General features: G+C 47.0%; 1 non-coding gene across 1 annotated transcript; it reads right to left on the bottom strand.

Moving 5' to 3' along the window:
- Positions 1–504: 504 nt before the first annotated feature.
- TRNAT-CGU (transfer RNA threonine (anticodon CGU)) lies at positions 505–571 on the bottom strand. The gene has a single exon. It is a non-coding gene; the product is annotated as a tRNA-Thr (tRNA).
- Between the last annotated feature and the right edge of the window lie 5,206 nt (positions 572–5,777).

The following is a 5,777-nucleotide window of genomic DNA, read 5'->3' on the forward strand; positions in this document are numbered from 1 at the left end:
CTTGATTCCTTGTGAACATATGAAGCTGCCTTATACTGACTCTCAGTCCATCAAAGTCAGTCTTGTCTACTCAGACTGGCAGCAGCTTCCCAGGGTCTCAAGCAGAGGTTTTTCACACCTACTTGGCTGGACCCTTTTTAGTTGGAGATGCCGGGGATTGAACCTAGGACATTCTGCTTACCAAGCAGATGCCCTACCACTGAGCTACCATCCCTCCCTTAAGTGGCCTCCTTGTGAACATATGAAGCTGCCTTATACTGAATCAGACTCTCAGTTCATCAAAGTCAGTCTTGTCTATTCAGACAGGCAGTGGCTCTCCAGGACCTCAAGGTGAGGTTTTTCACACCTACTTTCCTGGATCCTTTTTAGTTGGAGATGCCGGGGATTGAACCTGGGACCTTCTGCTTATCAAGCAGATGCTCTACTACTGAGCCACTGTCCCTCTGCTGCTCTCCAGGGTCTCAAGCTGAGGTTTTTACACCTACTTGCCTAGATCCTTTTAGTTGGAGATGCCGGGGATTGAACCTGGGACCTTCTGCTTACGAAGCAGATGCTGTACCACTGAGCCACCGTCCCTCCTGTGAGCTCCTGCTGAATTCAAGGCCTGATTTGACCCACCTGCTCCCGCTCACTTCAAACTGTCTGCTCCCACTCACCTGGAACTAAAAGAGGGAACTGCAAGGAGATCATCTGTGCATGTGTGTTAAGTGCCACGAAGTCACTTCTGACGTATGGCGACCCTATGAATCCTTCACAGCTTTGCTCAGGTCATGCAAACGGAGAGCCATCATGGCTCCCTTGATGGAATCCATATTCCTCATGCTGGGTCTTCCTCTTTTCCTGCCGCCTTCAGCTTTCCTTTGCATCTTTGTCTTTGAGGGTTGCCAAGTCCCCTGCAACCTCTGGCAACAGGTACCATAGAGTTTTCCCTCCAAATTGCTAGAGAGTCCGGGAATGCCATAGAGTTTTCCTGGAAGGACCTAGAACAGCTGGTGCGTGACATCGCCATCAAAATGATGTCACTGTGAGTGATGGCATCATGCCAGCGACGTCGAGGGAGGATCTCCCCCACCGGCTCACACCGGCCATACATACACACACACACACACATATATATATACACTGTGGCTAATAACCACTGTGGCTAATAACCACTGCTGGACCTCTGCTCCATATTTTTATCCAATCCCCTCTCGAAGCTGGCTATGCTTGCAGCCGCCACCACCTCCTGTGGCAGTGAATTCCACATGTTAATCACCCTTTGGGTGAAGAAGGACTTCCTTTTATCCGTTTTAACCTGACTGCTCAGCAATTTCATTGAGTGCCCACGAGTTCTTGTATTGTGAGAAAGGGAGAAAAGGACTTCTTTCTCTACTTTCTCCATCCCATGCATGATCTTGTCAACCTCTATCATGTCACCCCGCAGTCGATGTTTCTCCAAGCTAAAGAGCCCCAAGCCTTTTAACCTTTCTTCATAGGGAAAGTGTTCCAACCCTTTAATCATTCTAGTTGCCGTTAGCCATAGCTCTGGCGGAGGTTGTCCTTGAAAGGGCAGCTGCTGGGAGAGCCCTCTCCAGCCCCACCCACCTCACAGGGTGTCTGTTGTGGGGAGGAAAGGAAAGGAGACGGAAAACTGCTCTGAGACTCTTCGGAGTGGAGGGCGGGATGTAAATCCAATATCTTCTTCTTCTGTGTCCTTTATAAAGTTTATATCTCTGCTACCTAATCACAAGTAGGAACACACATGGCCCGGCCCGACAAGGTCTCATTTATGTCAGATGTGGCCCTCAAAACGAATGAAAGGAACTACTTCTTCACCCAAAGAGTGATTAACATGTGGAATTCACTGCCCCAGGAGGTGGTGGCAGCTATAAGCATAGCCAGCTTTAAGAGGGGAATGGATAAAAATATGGAGCAGAGGTCCATCAGTGACTATTAGCCACAGTGTGCATATGTGTGTGTGTGTGTGTCACTGGCCTGATCCAACATGGCTTCTCTTATGTCCTTATGTGACACAGAGTGTTGGACTGGATGGGCCATTGGCCTGATCCAATATGGCTTCTCTATGTTCTTATGAGACACAGAGCGTTGGACTGGATGGGCTGCTGGCCTGATCCAACATGGCTTCTCTTATGTTCTTATGTGACACAGAGTGTTGGACTGGATGGGGCCATTGGCCTGATCCAACATGGCTTCTCTATGTCCTTATGAGACACAGAGTGTTGGACTGGATGGGCCATTGGCCTGATCCAACATGGCTTCTCTTATGTGACACAGAGTGTTGGACTGGATGGGCCATTGGCCTGATCCAACAGGGCTTCTTTATGTTCTTATGTGACACAGTGTGTTGGACTGTAGGGGCCATTGCCTGATCCAACATGGCTTCTCTTATGTTCTTATGAGACACAGAGTGTTGGACTGGATGGGCCATTGGCCTGATCCCACACGGCCTCTCTTATGTTCTTATGTGACACAGAATGTTGGACTGGATGGGCCACTGGCCTGATCCAACAGGGTGTCTCCTTACGTTCTTATGTGACACAGAGTGTTGGACTGGATGGGCCATTGGCCTGATCCCACACGGCCTCTCTTATGTTCTTATGTGACACAGAATGTTGGACTGGATGGGCCACTGGCCTGATCCAACAGGGTGTCTCTTACGTTCTTATGTGACACAGAGTGTTGGACTGGAGGGGCCACTGGCCTGATCCAACAGGGGCTTCTCTTATGTTCTTATGTGACACGGAGTGTTGGACTGGATGGGCCATTGGCCTGATCCAACATGGCTTCTCTTATGTCCTTATGAGACACAGAGTGTTGGACTGGATGGGCCATTGGCCTGATCCAACATGGCTTCTCTTATGTTCTTATGTGACACAGAGTGTTGGACTGGAGGGGCCACTGGCCTGATCCAACAGGGCTTCTCTTATGTTCTTATGTGACACAGAGTGTTGGACTGGATGGGCCATTGGCCTGATCCAACATGGCTTCTCTATGTCCTTATGAGACACAGAGTGTTGGACTGGATGGGCCATTGGCCTGATCCAAAATGGCTTCTCTTATGTTCTTATGTGACACAGAGTGTTGGAATGGAGGGGCCATTGGCCTGATCCAACATGGCTTCTCTTATGTGACACAGAGTGTTGGACTGGATGGGCCATTGGCCTGATCGAACATGGCTTCTCTTATGTTCTTATGTGACACAGAGTGTTGGACTGGATGGGCCATTGGCCTGATCCAACATGGCTTTTCTTATGTTCTTATGTGACACAGAATGTTGGACTGGATGGGCCATTGGCCTGATCCAACATGGCTTCTCTTATGTTCTTATGAGTTCAACACCCCTACTCTATGGTATTATACCCTGCTGAGGTCCCTCCCCTCTCCAAACCCTGTCTTGACCAGTCTTCACCCCCCCCAAAAAAAAAAAAAATATTCAGGGCTTTCCCACTGAAAATTGGCAACCTTAGGAGACAATGAGCCTGCCCATGGCAAGAATCGGGCCATCTCCTGTCAGTTTGCTTCTTGGCCACTCCCTGCCAGCAGAGGACGTTTCAGCTTTCCTTTGTGTGCCCCGAAGAACTATTTTTGATTTCTGAGCAAGCCCCACCAAGGTGTCAGTGAGATTTAGTCGGCAGAAGGAGGGCTGTATCCCTTTTAAGAAACCAAAACAGACCGAGGAAGATTACAGCAATTAAACCAGCAGTTAGCCATTAATACGATAGATTGTGGTGTTGAAAATATCTTCCTAATCCGACGCTTTGTGATTATTGCGCCAAACGTAAGAGCGCCTCTCTCTCGCTCCCTTTTTCTTTTTCTTTTCTTTTTTTAATTTTTGAAGGCACTGCCTGCGGTTAGCGCAAAGCACACATCTCAGCCGATTTTTTTAATCCTCTCAGACTGTGAGTGAGCGAGCTGTCTCAGGCAGGTCTGCTTGGCGGATGGCTTCTCTCAGCAGCAACAGCCGCCATCTTGGGTCAAAGAGAGTTGTTCTCTGCTCCAGAAACTCTGTTCAGATTTCACCCTTGGCCTCAGAAGCGCCTCTTAGTTACCACCAGAGTAGCTGAAGTGGGGTTGCCAACCATCAGGCAGGGCAAACGCAATATAAAACACCGTGGAACAAACAACGCTGTCGATAGTATTTCACTAGGCAGGGAGGCCTGAATTGTACGGACTCAAGCACAATATATTAAACAAGATACAACATTATAAACAGGCTCTGAATTTCTTTACAAAGCAACAATTGCCAAACTGGTCAGTCCTGTAACTTCTAACAATCCATTATTTTTTTTTTCCAAAACAATTTTTTATTTACATATAATGTTTGTATACAGAGAATAACATTGATACAGTAATTCCTTAATTTTCGTTACTCATACATACTGTTATATAGAGTAAGGTTGTACAGTTATTTATTTTATTTATTTTTATTTGATTTGATTTATATCCCGCCCTACCCCACCGAAGTGGGCTCAGGGCGGCTATAGAGTGATCACGAAAAAAGAATATTCTTGTGGATAACCCGTTGGTTAAGTGAAGAAGAAAGAGTGGTGTCGTCTTCTATCTTATCCAGAATTGGATACCACTTTGCATAGAAGGAAGAAGAAGAAGAAGAAGAAGAAGAAGAAGAAGAAGAAGAAGAAGAAGAAGAAGAAGAAGAAGAAGAAGAAGAAGAAGAAGAAGATGATGATGATGATGATGATATTGGATTTATATCCTGCCCTCCACACCAAAGAGTCTCAGAGCGGCTCACAATCTCCTTTACCTTCCTCCCCCACAACAGACACCCTGTGAGGTGGGTGGGGCTGGAGAGGGCTCTCACAGCAGCTGCCCTTTCAAGGACAACCTCTGCCAGAGCTATGGCTGACCCAAGGCCATGCCAGCAGGTGCAAGTGGAGGAGTGGGGAATCAAACCCAGTTCTCCAGATAAGAGTCTGCACACTTAACCACTACACCAAACTGGATTAGCTGCCTTATCGGGTCTATGGTGTCAATATCGGCTGTGATTTTCTCCATCGTGATGAAATCCCAAATTTTAAGGATCCAATTATCTATAGACAAATTGAGCTTGGATTTCCAGTTCAGGGCTATTATATTCTTGGCTGCTGTTATAACTGAGATAATAAGGGATAGTTTAGACTTTGTAGCCTTTACAGAATGCCAATCATTTAGAATGATGATCTCTACTTGTCTTGGGATTGTGGTTTCCGGTTATGTTTTCTACTTGGGTAATAATCTTTTGCCAAAAAGAGTTGACAATCCTTTAAAGCAATACGCTTCATGGTTCAGGCGAGGTGCGGCTTTAAAATGGCAATATTGGTGCCGGTTTCACTCAAACGCGACTGTGGCTGTAATGTGGCAATTCTTATGCCGTATTTATCGGAAGTGTGGCAACACGCTTCCTAGGTTGATTTGCGTGTTTTGAGAGAGAGAACTTTCCCTCTGGCCACTTCATTCAATCCGGAACCGAGGCTCAAAGGTTTAAATCAATCTAGACAAGGCAATTTTCCTTGACCGTGTGGTTCTCAAAGAATCAACCTACTGGGCTCGATAATGTAGCCCTAGTGCAGAGTGGTGAAGCTGCAGTCCTCCAGTCCAAGCTCTCTGCTCACGACCTGAGTTTGATCCCAGCCGAAGCTGGGTTCAGGTAGCCGGCTCGAGACCTTCCATCCTTCCGAATGACCAGTACTCGGTAAAATGAGTACCCAACTTGCTGGGGAGAAAGTGTAGATGACCGGGGAAGGCAATGGCAAATGACCCCGTTAAAAAGTCTGCAG

Source organism: Heteronotia binoei, chromosome 10 (genome assembly GCF_032191835.1).
Source record: "Heteronotia binoei isolate CCM8104 ecotype False Entrance Well chromosome 10, APGP_CSIRO_Hbin_v1, whole genome shotgun sequence".
NCBI classification, from domain to species: domain Eukaryota; kingdom Metazoa; phylum Chordata; class Lepidosauria; order Squamata; family Gekkonidae; genus Heteronotia; species Heteronotia binoei.